Raw genomic sequence first — 17,929 nt, 5'->3', positions numbered from 1 at the left:
TTTTAGTAGAAGGCGTCCATCAAACCAGCCCTAGTAAAGACTAATTTTAGTTTCCCATTTTACTGCCGTATAATTATTGGATTCTTATTAATTATTGCCAAGGTGCTAATTGTTGGGTCGGCTTGATGCAACAGGTGAGAGCGTGACGTTTCGACGTTTCAACGTTTTAGTACGTCACGTTACACGCCACGCGGGTGATTAAGAAGTTAAACGGAAAGTTATTATCTGTTTAATATACGAAACACTTTACAAATTAATGAAATTAGTACGTTATTTACGAGTTCGTTTCAAGAAGCCGGGACGATATAAGTAATATATTGATCATTTAAGCCGGCGCTCTTTGTCGTAATATAGAAGAAGGCTTTCTACAATAAAACTACATATGAATATATATTACGTTCCTAGTGTGTTATTTTTACAATGTTTCTATAGCCTGGAAAACCAATTATTATTACCAAGGTGACAAATTTTATAAATGTACGTGTGAGTGTTACTAAACTTGAATTTCACACATTTTTCTGCTGCCAAATAGATTTGTCAGACTAAATCGAAATATTTAATACCTATATACGATAATGTACGTAACAAATTATTTATATATATTCAGATTTTTGAAGACGAGTCCCCTGATATTAATGATTACTAGGTGATCTCTTAGCCGACTACAGATTTTTTCATATAGAATTTTCTCATTTTATTGTAAACGTCGAGGTCGGATGAACATGTAGCCTATATAACTCAGGCCTCAATCGTTTGACACCCCTCGAAACCTATTGACTACCACCACCGACCACGCCACACAAAGCAACACGTAAAGTTTTAAAATGACCTTTATCCTTTCTGATAAGGCACATTCACGAGTAACAAAATTGTTGTGGTGATTACGAGGTTAATCCAATTTAGTGTCATTAGATTCTACATTACCTTTGTCATATAAAATGTATCGTACGCACTACCCATATAAATTGCTAAAATCATAATATGGCTATATTTTACATTCGTAATAAAAAAAGAGGTTTGTAACACCGGCGGCCCATTCAGACGTTCCAGAGACATGTCGTTTAATTTCACGAAACACGCGCAAGAAGTTATAGCCCAGGACATGTGGGATTCGAGCTATCGGCCGATTAGTCTGACCGTTACGTGATTCACAGGCAACTAGTATAACAAATTACGTTCATTTTCACAAAGTTAAAGTTGCGAAATGTGAATTGGTTCATCAATTTCATAGCGTTGTCTTATATTTGCTTTAGGAACTGATCCTAAGAATTGTCATAGGTACTAGTTTTCCTAAAGCGACTCCATCTTGGAAATTAGGCCTTATAAAGAAGGGAAAAGAGACTGGTAAATATGAAAATGGTATGTTCCGAAAAACTCATTGGTCCGAGGCGGGGTTCGAACCTGCGACCTCCGGATTGAAAGTCGCACGTTCTTATTGCTGGGCTGGGCATAATGCTTGTTTGATTGGGTATGTTAATAATAGACAGCAATTCAATGTGCTTCCCGTTGCAATACGTGATACAATTTTGAGATATGAAACAAGTATATTATATTAGCTTTAAATTGTAATCCTTAGCAAACCTCTGATACATTTGGTCTCGAAAAAACTCAAATGTCAAAATTACGATTATTTTTTTGCTAACAGCTCGTAAGATCTTACTGATAAGACAATTAGAAAGAAAATACCTGTTTTAATAGTAACAGTAAGTGTTCATCATAAACGCATCACATTGTTTTTATTCCTTATACACTTAGATATCTTCATTTAGAATATTTAGATTATATTCTTTCTAGTATCAATTTCATTTCCAAACTTGAACAACTATGAAATTGCTCTTTCACGCGCTGCAACAGATGTAGTGCAACGAAATGGACTTTAAAAAAGATAGACATTTAAACAAAGTTAGTACGAAACCCTTCACTTTCATACCATCACTGATTAGGCATGACACCTTAATTACGTGGTTATTATTTCCCTTAATACAGGTAATTAATTACAACATTATCATTTTATCATAAATTAATTAAATGTTGACCTTTCGAACCCTTTCCGCTTATCAACCAGGATACTTATAATTAATATCCCGAAACAAATTTGGCTTATTAATTATATCTGGCTGCATTTACGTGAGATACATGGAAAGGTAGTTAAAAGGTGTCAGAATACCCGCCCTGTGGAAGGTCAGAAGGTGTTTACTGTTCTGACGTGGTAAATTCATGTCTTAATAGTTTTAAAAGCAAGTAGATGTAATATGATCTAGACAAAAACTTCTATAGGCGTTTATAATTAAACTTTCGCTTTTAATGGCAGCATTAAGAGGTTCATTAAGTTTTAATAAAGAGTTCTTGTGATCCCTTTCTATGATATTCTGTTAATTGCTTTTTCTTTATATTATTATCTATCTCTAGGCGGGGGTCTCAGCGGGTGATTGGTTCAATTCATATTAAATAATTTCGGGGATATTTTGTATAATATTCGTAGAATACAGAAAAATTAACATGACCCAAGCTCATGGCCAATACCTAACTAATAAAATTATATTAATTAGTTTGACACAAAACATACTTATTAAAATAGAAATCAATGATTATGATATTGAAATGTCAAAAAGTAATAATTGTTGTGACAAATTAACTGGATGGCCACTGTGTTTCGCCTTCAGGTCCATTTTGTTCAATTCCTGCAATTGTATGCACCTAATGCACCTACCTCTGTAGTAGGTTGGTATATGAAATTGTAGTATTCTTGGAGTCTTTGTAGTTTCTCATAGCTTAGAAGTTAGTTCTAAGTAATAGTTCTGTTATACTTGTATCTTAATTAATGTAATTTTTTTTTTTGTTTTGGCTAAGGTTAAGAATTTTAACATAAGTGCAAAATGTAAGCGCGTAGTATTAGCAAGTTGTGTTTGCCTATAATTGGGTGAATACTCCGGTATGATTTTTGTGGTTATTATTTAAGTCCAATTGTATTTGTGTTACACCTGTTGCCAAACCTTAATAAATAAATAAAATATTCTTGTTTGAAGTTAGGGCTTGAGAGTTAGAAGCTTATAGTCCAAGATCCCAGAGCCGCCAGGCCTTACTTATTTTTTCATGAATAAAATGTATGGGATAATAGTGTTAGTAAGGTTGGCAAAAATATTACTAAACTTTCTAAATATTCTCACGGCTGATTTTTATGTATGTTTTAGAAAATATTGTTAAAAATTGATAATCAACATCGCCAGACCATTTCCGCCGGCGATAACCATTATCAGACGCTTTTAAACTGTCCAAAAATATTGAAACTACTTATATTCTCACTCTTGATTTTTATATATTATACTCAGGGAACTATTACAAACCATTTTGTAAGTAGCCAGACCAATCATCCCCCAGACCCACATAAAGTTTCAAACATACATAAAAATCAGGCATGACAATTTAAGAAAAGTTACTAATATTTTGACTTCACTTTAGCACCTTATATCGGACAAATAGCCAACGGGCCAATATAGCAAGTATACAGACATTAAAAGTACATACTAATACTATATATTATCCCATACATTTTATTAATGATAAAATAAGTAAGGTCTGGCGGCTCTGGGATCTTGCTCTATTATGGTTTCGTCTTGGAAAATGTGTTTTTTGGGATAAATTAAACCATTAAAAATAGGTACCTATATGTAGGGGACGGCATCGTTAAATGCGCGTGTAGATGGCTGCTTAAAACAATATTACGGTATTAAGGATGTACCTGAAACTAAATGATAAATAGTGTACGGTATTTAAATCGATACATGTGAAATTTTTGGTATAGAATTTAAACAAAATTACTTGTTTTAGGTTTAATTTTGGTATGTTACAATCGTCCTCCATCATTGTTACAACCGACCACAGTATGGGTTAATCCCCGAGACGATACGTACCCGGCGCCAAAGTTCAAAAAATACTGGCTGCATTCCCGCGCTGGTATGGGAGGTATGAGCCAGAACGGGGACCCTAACCTCTCTCTCTTAACCGTTCTCTTAATAAAATTGTTAAATCAGAACGTCCTTATGTTTTCGTTTCACTACCTTCGCGGCCGTATGTCACCTTTTGGCGACAGCCAGGCCAGGCATGTTATCCCATATCTACCGTGAACATCTAAAAAGTCGTAACAACCAATGGACATCTTTATGTCATGGTACTTTGTGGAAATAAGTAAAGCCTGAGATCCTGGGCCGCTCACACGATAAACGTCACACGAGGGAGCATTCCGTGCTGACGCCGGCTCGGCGTTGGGGGACTTCACATATGCTTCATCCGAACTTTGAAGTTAAGAAATAACTATAAGTAACTCGCGTTTTATATATATTTGATGTTATTAATGAGTCTACCGCGATTAAATTGCATTATTTTATTGAACTAAAACTGTTAGTTTCAATTTATTTGTCTACGCAGAACATTTATTTAAATTAGTTTTGGGTAGTTTAGTATTGTTTATTACCAATATCTTCGTTGACATTTTGCTCGGACGTCTGTATTCCGTCACAGCTAGGGCAAACCATCAGAAACGCCAGATTTAAGGTAATCGCGGTAAACCAGTTCATACCATAAAATAAATAACTATAAATTTAAAATTCTTTGAATGTGTTGTAACATGGCAAACCTGCATGGTACATCCACCGCGCGCACTGGCCGGTATTAAAAATAAATATGCCATTTTCGCTCGTCTTTTGTATTCTCTGTCAAATTTTCCTCTTGCGGGAATTATGTTGCAAATTTGATTTTATTTATTTAATGTGTCTTGATGCTTATGATTTGTGTTAAATATGTGGGCTAGGGATTGCAAACCGGATTGGTTTTCAATCCGGCCGGATCCGGCCGGATTTTGGCCATAGTCCGGCCGGATCCGGCCGGACCGGATCCGGTTTGGTATAGGGATATAAAAGTTAATTAAATGACATATTTTTCTACTTTTTTGCGTAATACGTATTCCTAAATCTATAATTTGAAGTTAATAAATAACTTCTTAACAATAAAATAGAACTTGGTAGTAAAAAGTGTCACAATGTCAATATAACATTAAAAACAAAATTTGAAATCGGTAATTTATTATATTTAACCATTCAAAAGTGCTCAAATTTTCGTTTACAATTATAAATTTGATTAGTTTCCAAAGCCTGATGATGGAATGTGGGGTGGGAATTGGAGCTCCTTGAAAGGACAAGTTTTCGTAACTGTTCTTTGATTGAACTCTTTGTAGAGTCTGTTCGGAAAGAGAAGAGTCGTGGAATGTATTGGGCCCCATACATTCCACGACTCTTCTCTTTCCTCACAAACTAACGTTGACATCCATTCTAGCATAGAGAAATAAGAAGTACATAGAGTGCTCACTCCATACATCAGTTTTGGTACCAAAACGTTTATTATTTTCGTAGTCGACATCTAGCATCGAGTAGCGGAACTCTCAGTACTGCTACTCGACAATAGATATCGCGGCAAACAAGAGTAACCGGAACTCTATTTTCAACTCCTACGCTTACTATTATTTATTACTTTTAACGAAGATATTTTACTTTTAACCAATTTTGATATTAAATGCGCTCTAGTATTATCTTGCTCTAATTTTTTTGTCCGAAAAAGTAGTAGACTGTATGTCTTAAAAAATTGTACTTTTTTAATTTATGGAAAAGTATATTGGTCAAATTATAGGGAACAACACACGACACGATGATCTCATGTGAAAAATAATAGAATGTAGGATTGAAAACATTGCGGAAAGGGACTCCCTAAGAAAAGTTACGTAGATCAAAAAAAAATTGGCTAGACTAGACGTAGAGTAGCATGTACCAGGAGATGAAGGAAATTGTATAAGATTGGATGAAATTGTAAAGACAAAAGATTCTCTCTTAAATTTGAATAGAAAATAATCTATATTTTATCATATATATACATATATCGGAGAAAACTAAAGATTATCAATATTATCATATATTCTTCATTCACACATATTGATGAGCCCAACTGTAGTCGGTGGAGTACCGCCGACTTAATCCTGCTCATTTGTTTACTTTTAATCTCCTATCACAACATTATGACACGAGATTAACCTTCTCTTTAGCATGAATTACAAATGCCTTCCATGGCATCTCTATCCTTTCATTTTTCCTTCTATTACAGTATTTATGTAATCGTCATATCGTGCCACCAACATGAAAGAAGAAGAAATCCTCTTCTGTTCCCAGTCATCGTCATAATAAATATATTTTTATCTTAATAAATTTAAACTTTTTGATTCGTTTTTTGTTCTGTTCAACTTCATACCTCGTATCCGTTGGCTTTTCCTCATCTGAAACGCACAGCGCGTGCTGTATTTAGGCGTTTTTTTATTTTACCGGATCCGGTCCGGATCCGGTGATTTTTACCGGATCCGGTAGCTCCTAAAAAGTGCCGGATCCGGCCGGATTACCGGATCCGCCGGACCGGATTGCAATCCCTAATGTGGGCTGCGTCTAACGAAGGTAAAATTTGTATAATTGTATATATAGTATTATGTTTCTATTTATGTTTAAACCTAATACAAGTCTCATATTTTTGTACGTCACTGGTTCTTGTACCTTATCGAGGCTTGGATTAGGTTCCGACAAAAATTAAAGCACGCACGATTGTTGCAGCCCTGACTTCTTCTCCTAGTCTTGAGGTGGTCTTGAGACACACGATTGCCGCTGTTTGTTTACCCGATTTTACTGCTGTCGAAGATCTTTAATTAAAGAGGCCTATTTGGTTATGGACATGATACTATCCATAACCGTTTGACAACAAGAAATTGCTATTTGGGGTTGGGTCATGAGTAGGAGGATTACGAGTATCATATACTGGCAATGTTATTATTATACGAGGATTTCAATGTCTGAATTGATCGATTGTAAATAAGTTACTTTACTTGTAAGCAATGAACAGGTTTTCATCAAAGTTGGATAAGAACTTTTTCTATTGAGTACCCATGAAACAAACTATATTACTATTAGTTCATTAATTTGGGCACTATGCGTGAGCATAGTTCTTAATTGTTTTGGAAGCACTTTTTATCAGGACTTCTGCTAAATTATCTTTTTATACAGTGCCGGAAATTAATTTTTATAGACGAAGTGTTCTCTTAATTATATAATAAATAATACAGTCATTCTTTTCACTGTACTTCCTACTTACAAGTTTATACAGTGGAACCTCGATAACTCGAGCCTCGATAAGGCGAAATCCTCGTTACTACTTTCCTTTTGAAGCCCAAAACAGCCATAACTCAAAATGTTTAACCTCATTAAAACTGATCAACGATTCCCTTCACGCTTCTCCAGTACAATATTTATTTATAGGTAACATAAAAAATGAGACTCTATAACTTGAAAAAAACCTTTGTAACCCTAAAAAAACAATAAGAATGTACCTTACGTGTTCGTATAGTTACCTCTCTTTAAGATTTTTTCATGCGTTTTACCTCTGTAACTCAAAACCTCTTTAAAAAAAACTTATAACCTTTGCAAGTCGTTGCCCTCTATAAGACGAAACCTGTTAAAAATTAACTTTTAGGCGTTTACTTAGAGATTCGTGCTACTTAGGTTCCACTGTACATTGTACATACAGACCAACTTATTAACCAATACTGACAGGTGATAGTTGACAGTCGTTAATAATACCACTTACGCGATTGCGATGATCGATGATGGTAAAGTGCGTGTTGCTGATTAATGATCATCATTCACGGGCGAATTAAATTATTTTCTTGAACGAATTAATTCAGTTAAGCGGTTTTATGCGTAGTCGTGCATGTCAAGTCTTAACTGAGTTACTACGTAAATGAGTTCTTGATGGTTTTTGGAAATCAGTAGGTACAAATGTAGCCTCGTCACTTGGTTCTCAAAAATGAATCTATTGACTAATCATTCATGAAAATAGGCTGCGTAGTTTTGATGCTCCGGAGGAACATACAAGACAGACAAAACAATATATATAGATTGTTACAATCATTGTAGCTGGCTAGAGACAACTTACAAAATTTCCTATGTTACACCTACGTACAATCGAAAAAACTGATTTTTGTCAAAAGTTACGTTTTTAAAAATAAATCATCTTTTTTGACACTGACATTTTTGATCTATATCGTATCAAGACCTAAGATTTGGTCTGTCCGTTGGTCCCGGTCTAAGAAATGCTTCGTTTCAGGAATTCAACCATCTTTTCCATCCCGTTCATGTTTTTTCAAAAATAGATCTCTTTCTAAAAGACACACCAGACACCCTAGTATCATTATTAGACTCAGATTAGGTCATGTCTGCTCGACCGAGCAGTTACATTAATTTAAAAATAAAGATTCTCCGATATGCGATTGTGGAAACGAAGTTGATAATATAGTTCTTTAATTGTCCGCTTAATAATAAATCCCCGGATCTTTATTCTAATCTGCCGGGACTCAACGTGCCCTTACCTACTAATATGGCTTCGCTTTTATTCCTAACTAATAATAAAAAAGCATGTGTGCCCTAAGCAAATTTATGACCAAAAATGATATAATGTTACATTGCAATAACATTTCAACAATAACGACATGATATTCAACTTTGTATTCAATAGTATGCGAAAAACGAACGTTTTAATGGTAAATATAATTAATGTGTTTCCTATGCGATCCGAGCCTCTGCTTGCATTGTCTACCTGTATGTTTTTGCAACTATAAATTAAAATTGCGTTTGTATACAGTCGCCCACACAAGTTTCATTAAGTTGTAAAATTGAGTATAAGTTTTTTTTTTTTACGTACCTAATTTTAGTAGTAGGTTTTAAGTTTTGTTATTGTACTTATTTTTCTTAGTCCTTGGTACTTAATAGTGTTTGGTGTTTGGTCGAATACAAGTTGTAAAACATTTTTAATTTATTATTTTAATTGGTGATACCTAATTTACGGTAGTAAAACACTATTGACAAAGTTAAGTAATGATCAATCAATCAAATTAAAGTAATTTAGTACTGTATTTTTTTTGTATTTTTACAAGCTTCTTAATTTTAAATTTGACCCACTTCCCAGTTTCCGATGAAGCTGAAAATTTGCATACATATGTAAGTCGGCTGACAATGTAATATTATGGTACCATCAAGCTGATCTGATGGTGGAGACAGGAGGTGGCCATAGGAACTCTGTGATAAAATAACGCAACCTAATTGTGTTTGGGGTTTCTAGAATTGTCTCGATGAGTATTAGTTGCCTGTGGAAAAAAAAGTACAGTCAGCGATTAAAGCTTGTACCAAAAATTATTTTTTTGCCAAAGGCTTATTTTAATTACTTATAATGGGAGAATCGTTAACATTATTTGGATTAGAAATTTGTTTAAGTCAGGTAATGTTGGGCATGGTAGGCAATGTTGAGCAAGTTAACGGTACCAGTGACAAGGTATCAAAAGGGTACTTTGACACTAAGATGGAAGGAAACCTTTTTAGAGGTAATTTTAAAGAGGAGTGAACTATAAGTATAAAGTGTATAGTGTGTTAATTAAATTGTTTGTTCAAGCGCACTGAATAAGTTATGCTTTTATTTACTCACTCAATTAATAGTCTTAATATTTAATTTTGATGTTTTACAATCCGCCAGCCAAAAAGTAATGCGCGAAAAACATTTGCGATAGATTATCTTTTCATTTTTTTGAGTCACATTTACATTTAATACCTTACATTTAATCCATATCCAAGTGTTCTCGACTGTACCGATCATAGGTTATCGCCGTATACAATGCCACGATGAGCGATCAGTAAAAACAAAATACCTGAGATAACTTGTGTAGCCAGCAGCATGTTGCATTGACACCGGTGTTCTTCTTGCCAGTCTAGGGGCTACTGTAAAATCTTATATGTAATAAACGTCATGATTTCATGGAAGTTTGACGTTTAAATTAATATTTGCACAGTCTGTGCTGTCAAAATCACTGCTGAGTTAGCTTGGTCTGACTACCCCATTTCAAGAAACAAGAAGCCGGCAAGAGAGGAAGAGGAAAAAGGAGGATCAACTAGCTAGACAATATGAATAAATGGATATACGTGAATAACGCAGCCATACCTATTGGAAAAAAAGCCAAGAGCAGGAGAGAGATGGCAAAGGTGGTCGCCATCTCTACAGGTACAGGTAGATTTTGCTTTATTGGAATGAAAGATATCAAGATATATGAATGGTTTGCGGTAGGTATAAATTACCGCTATAACATAATCTACCTACTTATAAGTACATAAGTACCTTTAAATCTTTGAGAAAATTTATAAATATGTGACGTAAAAGTACCTACCTTTTATAATCCCCAGGAAAGTGCATTTTGCTTGCCAAGTAGCCAGCATATGAGTGTAAATGGTAGAACCTACTTTAAGTTATGAAAAATAACAATTACTTTTTTGTTTTTTTTCGGACATTCGTAAAATGTGTTCATCAGAAAACGCGTCAATTTTTGATTGTGTGCATATTCTACAGCTTTTATTATTGTCTATATGTAGAAAATTATTATTTTTCATGAAAATATAGATGTTTGTCATTCAAATGCAAAACAAACAAACAGATCCATTAGCTGAACTATAAATATCGCGGTTCGTTCCCGAGTTCCCATATTTCTCGGCAAAAGATATGTATGACTCTATCCGCGGTGTGCGTACAGTGCGAACGTACTGGAACCGATAAAAAATAAGCGATTATTACCTACGTAGTTGCTGTTCCAAATTTTTGATATAATATACGTCAAACTATCTTTGAGGAAAACGTTTGTAACTAATTTACCTACAATACCAAAGTGATCCCGCAACCAGTGTTCAAAATTTGTACCGGAGCATGAAAAACCTATCTTAGGGTCTACTTCTTGAAAGCTGCGTGTAGTATTGGATAGCTAATCTATGTAATTAAATAAATTAACTACCAGATAAAACTTCCTGCAAAACTAAGCACTTTATTTATTTAGCACCAGTTATTTAACCTTATTAGAAGCTTGTAGAACATCAACGATGACTTGAAGTATTCGTCAATTTTACTTGAACATTGTGAAACAGACCATTAAGACTTGTTCAATAAGTTAAAATGTATTGTAATTACTTACCTTGTTCTCATTTAATTTTATTCTTTTACAGGTGTGTGTGGGCGCAAAATGATATTCCAAAACACTTAAGATAAGGTAACTTTTCTAAATTATTTTCCACTTATACATACATATATTTCTACAGTTTGTGTCCTAAAGAATCTAGATCTAAAGTGTCTCAGTCTAATTGTTCTTCATACAGTAACTTTTTTGTTATAATATCAGAGGATACACACTACTCAACTAGGGAAAAAATCAAATTATTTTATGAAATATTTTTTTGATTTGTTATTTTAAATAGTCACACTACTCTATATATAAATTATAAACTGAAATAGATATTATACACTAAAGAAAAAAAAACCGCCTCGGCCGCCGGTGGACTTGGTCAGTTTTTCTTTAGTGTATGATATCTATTTCAGAGGATACTATAAAATACAAGAAACATTTGACGAGTATTCTGATTACTTACTTTTGATGCTGACTGTTTTTTTTTTAATTCTCTTTGGTATTACTGAAACCGTAAAGCAGTTCGTACAATATGTACATTATGCACCATTAATCCAACTGTGATAGTTTTTATGGAGTAGATGTCACGTGAAATGTAAAAAAACGGGCAAGAGCGAGTCGGACTCGCGCACGAAGGGTTCCGTACCATTATTTATAAAAACGGCAAAAAAATTATGTTTGTTGTATGGGAGCCACCCTTAAATATTTATTTTATTCTGTTTTTGGTATTTATTGTTATAGCGACAACAGAAATACATCATCTGTGAAAATTTCAACTGTCTAGCTATCACGATTCATGAGATACAGCCTGGTGACAGACGGACGGACGGACGGACGGACGGACGGACAGCGAAGTCTCAGTAATAGGGTCCCGTTTGACCCTTTGGGTACGGAACCCTAAAAACACGGGAATCCGTTGAGTAGGTAGACAGAGCCAGTATTTATAACTAGGTATAAAATAATATTCAAAACCAATAAAACAATACCACAAAATAGTGTAAATCCCGGCTCAAGCCTTCCGGACGCGTTGTCAGTGAAGCAGTGTACATACACTGGGGCTAGGTGTTTTTTCGCGGCCACATCGCCCGCGTAACAAGCTGGGATGTAAATCAATGCCGTATCTGCATACTGACTTGTGCGTTCGTTACACCGGACCTTTAAAATACCTAGCTACTTGACTAACGCAGCTTATTTCTTTGAATAAATGAAAGTTTTTTTTATATAATTTGCCAGTATATACTGTAATTTTAGTAATTTTGGCATTATTTTTAACGGACGACCTTACTCTCTTGTCACTAATATCCAGATTTATTTAGAGAGATTTTAGGGGGCAAATTTTATTGACAGGTAAGGAGTTCCTATATCGATAAACACAATTATCGATGATTTTGTCATATACAAGTGATCGCTCCATGTTTTGTTTGTTAGTGTATACATATATTTTTGTAAGTATAATTTGGAGACAATGGTAAAGTACCTATGAGTTTTGTAAACAAAGCATATTATTTTAAAGGACTGCTAGATTGAGAAAACTAAGTTTCAAATATCCTTTTAAAATAAAGAAGAAGAGAATTGAACTCTTATTTGTTACAGTTTATACTTTCAACTAAATTATATTTTTACAAACAAAACTTGGAGTAATAACTAGAATATGCGAAAGGCATCCGTAAATGAGTTTTCATATTACCTTTTTGGAAAAGGGTTTTTTTTTTATGAATAAGGCTATTTGGATAAGGGTTAATATTTCAGTTTGCTCCCTTGTTACATAATCTACTATTTTTGAAAGATCCTATGTCTGCTAATATCTGTATATCAGTGACGAAAAGAGTTACTAAAAGATGGTCAGTGTGATATCCCTGCATTTATATTATACAGGGTGTTTATTTAGCCATCTGCAATAATTTACGGGCTGAATATACAGTGTACTTGTGCACGTATCGTGGAGCCGTTAACCACGTAAATTACGATGAATTTTATCGATAAATCACCCCCTATACCTATGTTTTTTTCTCAATCATTTTTAAAATGCACCCATTCAAAGTTTGATGATGCCTAACACGACTGCACTTGGTTAATGTACCATTCCATTTACCTATCGCACCTTGAAAAAATAATAATCATTCGATAGATTATGAATTACGGCATCAATTTCAAGCATAAATGTAACAGATAATTAATACCAAAGATAAAAAATCTCTTCAAAAATTAACTTTTCTTTTTACATTTTATCTTTTTTTTGGAAAACGAGGTCGTTGACCTGGACTTCTAAGTCAATTTTTATCTTTATTATTAATTCTTGAGTAATGTGGAAAAATCTCTGTGTCATTTAGATTTTTTATCTTTGGTATTAATTATCTATGACATTTGTGCTTGAAATTTATGCCTAATTCATAAGCTATCGACTGGTTATTGTTTTTTAAATGTGCGATAGGTAAATGGATAGATAATGGCACATTAATCAAGTGCAGTCGTGTTTTGCGCCATAAAACTTTTAAGGGGTGCATTTTTTAAATGGTTGCGAAAAAGCATAGGTATGGGGGTGATTTGTCGATAAAATTCATCGTACTATACGGCTCCAGTATACGTGCACAAACACATTGTATAGGTCATACTAAGCAACTTTTACTATGGGACCAACCCCGAAATCGCGAAATAGAAATTACAGAAAATCCCATAGAAAATGTCGCGGTCATACAGCTAAAGTGTATGAAACAGCCAATTTTTTACGCGACTTCGAGGTTGGTCCCATAATATATATATTTAGTCTGTAAATTATGCAGTTGACTAAATAAACATCCTGTATAATGTGTGTGCGATGCCTCGAAAGTTATGTACTTGATTCAACCTTCATACTTACCTTGATACTTCAGGTTGTATTATTGGACGAAAATAACATATTATGTCTTTCCTATCCGTCATTATGTAATTCGAAAGAACAGATAAACTTGAAGCTTCCTTCATTTCAATTAATTATTATCAAAATGTTGCAGAACCGTTTTCCTCAAAAAAACTTGCTATTTAGCTTACATAGTGTCAGCCTTATTAATTTGTCCGTCTGTCTGTTAGTCTGCTATTTCTTAAGAGAGGCGAGACTAACAAAATGCTAACCATTTTTAACAAAAACGCGACATCATTATACGCGTTATCCATAAAATAGTAATTAATATTGTTTAATTAATTACTCTGCTTATGAATAAACCAACACTGAACTTAATAAAGTACAAAGGACAAATGACACACAAAAATTTAGTTAATGTCGCCATTGAATATGTAAAAGTTATAATGACAGCAATTGGTAATAGATAGGGGGCCCTTAATGATATTGTTAACAGCTATTCACATCTTGGGTAAGAAAGACGTAAGATACTATGTAACTTGAATAGGGTTATGTGTCGTTATGTATGAAAAGAAGCCATGATGTGGTTGGCGTCGACGTTTACAAGCTTCACGAAAAGTCGCCACTGTTGTGTGTATTCAAATTTTGAAATTGAATCACATTTTTTAATTTTCGTTTTTGTGGCATCATGGATATTTACTTTCGTTTTTGTGGCATCATGGATATTTAATACGAAAACTGAGACGGATTATGTAATGGCCTATGTTTCCGTAAAAAATATTTATTTGACAATGGAGTACGAGTATTTAAGTCCGAAACGTTTTAAGGTCCCTTTTCAACAAAATATTACATCTGACTTATCGGGTATGGATTCTTGCTTATGCGACAACTCGTTTCTAAGTAAAAATTTGTGTAGTAGGTGACAGGAAATCGGTTTTAGGGTCTAATGCAAAAATTAAAATGTCGACGTGGTTAATGTATGTCGAAATATTTATGCATAAAAAGGCATTCTGAAAACACAGTCCTTTTTCTTCTACGAGAAGCAGATACGCCTACGTTTTTAGGGTTCCGTAGCCAAATGGCAAAAAACGGAACCCTTATATATTCGTCATGTCCGTCTGTCTGTCCGATTATCTCACCGCCACTTTTTTCCGAAACTATAAGAGCTATACTGTTCAAACTTGGTAAGTAGATGTATTCTATGAACCGCATTAGGATTTTTACACAAAAATAGAAAAAAATTAAATAAATTTTGGGGGTTCCCCATACTTAGAACTGAAACTCAAAAAATATTTTTTCATCAAACCCATACGTGTGGGGTATCTATGGATAGGTCTTCAAAAATGATATTTAGGTTTGTAATATCATTTTTTTCTAACTGAATAGTTTGCGCGAGAGACACTTCCAAAGTGAAAAAATGTGTCCCCCCCCTGTAACTTCTAAAATAACATAATGAAAAATCTACAAAAATATATGATATACATTATCATGCAAACTTCCACTGAAAATTGGTTTGAACGAGATCTAGTAAGTAGTTTTTTTTAATACGTCATAAAATTGCCAGTATATTTTCTAGTGTGCGCCATATAACTATTCCAAAATAAAAATATATTTCTATATTTGGCGATTAAAAGTATTATACAACAGTCTAATTGTTGTACATACAGACAAATAACTCTTTTTGTTAACTTATTAGAAAATACTTTTATTGCCTAGTCTGCTCCGTTACTTTTGATGCTGACTGTACTTATAATTAATAGGTACCTCGTGTGTTTATAGTCGTCAACTTCTTTCTTCGACTATGTAAGCTATAGGTAGAAATTATGTTCCAACTGTTTCACGGTCATAAATAATTTTCAGAAGACTTAATGAAGTAATTGTGTCAATAAATTAAATAAAAAAACAACGTTGGCCTAGGCCTACGGCTAACTTATAATATATGACTGTTGGCGACAAATAAATTATACATCATTAAATAGCCGTAACCTTTAAGCGTTGCTGGTAGTTTTTGTAGTGCCAGAAGCGTTCGATTTAAATGGGCAAGAGGCTTATAGCCTGGCAGAAGCTACGAGTAACTGACGCACTGAAGAATTATTTACTACAATAAAGCCTCAATTACAGACAGGCAATAATACTTTAAAATGGGATTATGCGTTTCTAGATAACCTACGCGAGGCAATAACATAAGAATTTAGAGAAAGGTCACCTCTGTGGACAATACAATGAAAGTGTTAATTTAACTTAGATACACAAATATCCCGTTGAGTCTCAAGTACTGAAAATGTATCCCGCCTGTATAAGGGTGCAACGTAAAATTAGCTTTAGATTCCCTTGACTTACCGATGTCTACAGGAAAGACGCGAACGAGATAAGTATATGTACTATAAAATATGTATAGCCCACGTTTAGATTTAATATGGTAGTAAAACATTGAATTTTGATTCCGTTAAACATCCACTAGTAGTATAATATATGTATATAAGGAGCATAGACAAGTATTATACATGCGGGCAAGGGCCCATTCGACACGTAAGAGTGACAGGTCATGGCGTGGCTATCAGGTAGGGTTAGGCTTTTTGCTTGCTACCGTTAAGGTTAAAATATATATGTCCAATTGTCAAATTTCTCATATATTTATTTACACTTAGGTATCCACATGCATTTGGCATTCTGTCTGACGACTCAAATAGGCCCCCTGCCCGCGTTGCCAACGTGCCTATCGTTCACGCTCCGTGGCGAACGAAACGCAACTGTTACAGTCGCACTAATAAAGAAGAGTGATAGAGAGAGATGACTACGATACGCTACGGAGCGTTAACGAATGTAACGTTGGCTACGCGGCCAGGTCAGACTCAGGATGCAATCAGCGTGAAACTGGCTTAATCGACTTTAAAGTATGAGTTGCGTTAATGCTGTTCACGCGTTTCAGTGCGGTTAACTTGTAAGCATATTGCGTGTTATTATGTCATTATGTTCTGTACATCTTACTTTCTGGATTTGGAAGCGTTTTCACTCAAGGGGTGTGCATTCATGTAAATTGACATGAGCAAATAGGTGACTACTACTGTTACGGACAGCATGGACCCCTGCCGAGACGAATGCTCGGACGGTACAGACCCGGGCCGGAAAGAATTACCTAACGCGTAAAACTAGATAAAATAGCTATAGGGTGCCTAGCTATAGGATAGAAATAAGTTGACACAAGCACACTTTGTATGATTGACTTATCGGTCGATTGACTAGAAACAGGATAAAATTGTAGTCGCTATGAAAATAGCGTTTTGTGTCAGCTTGTTACGTGACGTCATCACCGCGGGTGAGCGGCCGGTGCGATCACTGCGGAAGCCGGAAGCGTACTGAGCGGCGCGGACTTCGGTGCGCGGTATTTATATGTTCGGGTCGAGGCGACCCAATTTCACCTGATTTCTCCCAAGTTAGGCTTTCCCCAGGGATCGTAGTGACCTGTATAGATAGAACATAGGATTAGCTATCCGTAGACACAAACATTGTAAGCATTGGGCCTAGAATTATCGAGATATTAAGACTTAAAGTTATTTTTGTATGGAGTTGAACTATCGATGAAGATAATTCTTATATTCATGAATATTTTCAGCTGAAACTGGTATAATAGGGTAGATCTTCGTAAATGCTTTCTAAAAAGGTACGGTTCATCACTGAAAACCTCAGGGTTCCCGAGATAAACCCGAAAAGGTGGTTAAATACGGGGAAAGTTCTACGCCCAATGCGAGAAAGAGATAGCACAAGAAAGAGAAGTCCACGTAACGAGGCCGTTCTCGAATTATCTGGAGTTACTTTCGAGACCTCGTATTCGCCCTATATAAGCAGGCGAGATACGGCCTGCGGACAGTGAGTTAGTACAGTCAGTTCAGTTCAGTTCAAGCGATCGGAAGTCAAAAAGGAAAAGTGAGGAAAAAGTGAAAGTGCCCTAAAGTTGTGATCAGTATTAGTGGTAATAGTGGTTTTAGTGCTAGTTACGTGGACCGCTTAGTTATTTTACCTTA

Source organism: Cydia pomonella, chromosome 10 (genome assembly GCF_033807575.1).
Source record: "Cydia pomonella isolate Wapato2018A chromosome 10, ilCydPomo1, whole genome shotgun sequence".
Taxonomy (NCBI): domain Eukaryota; kingdom Metazoa; phylum Arthropoda; class Insecta; order Lepidoptera; family Tortricidae; genus Cydia; species Cydia pomonella.
This window is presented reverse-complemented; position numbering follows the sequence as displayed.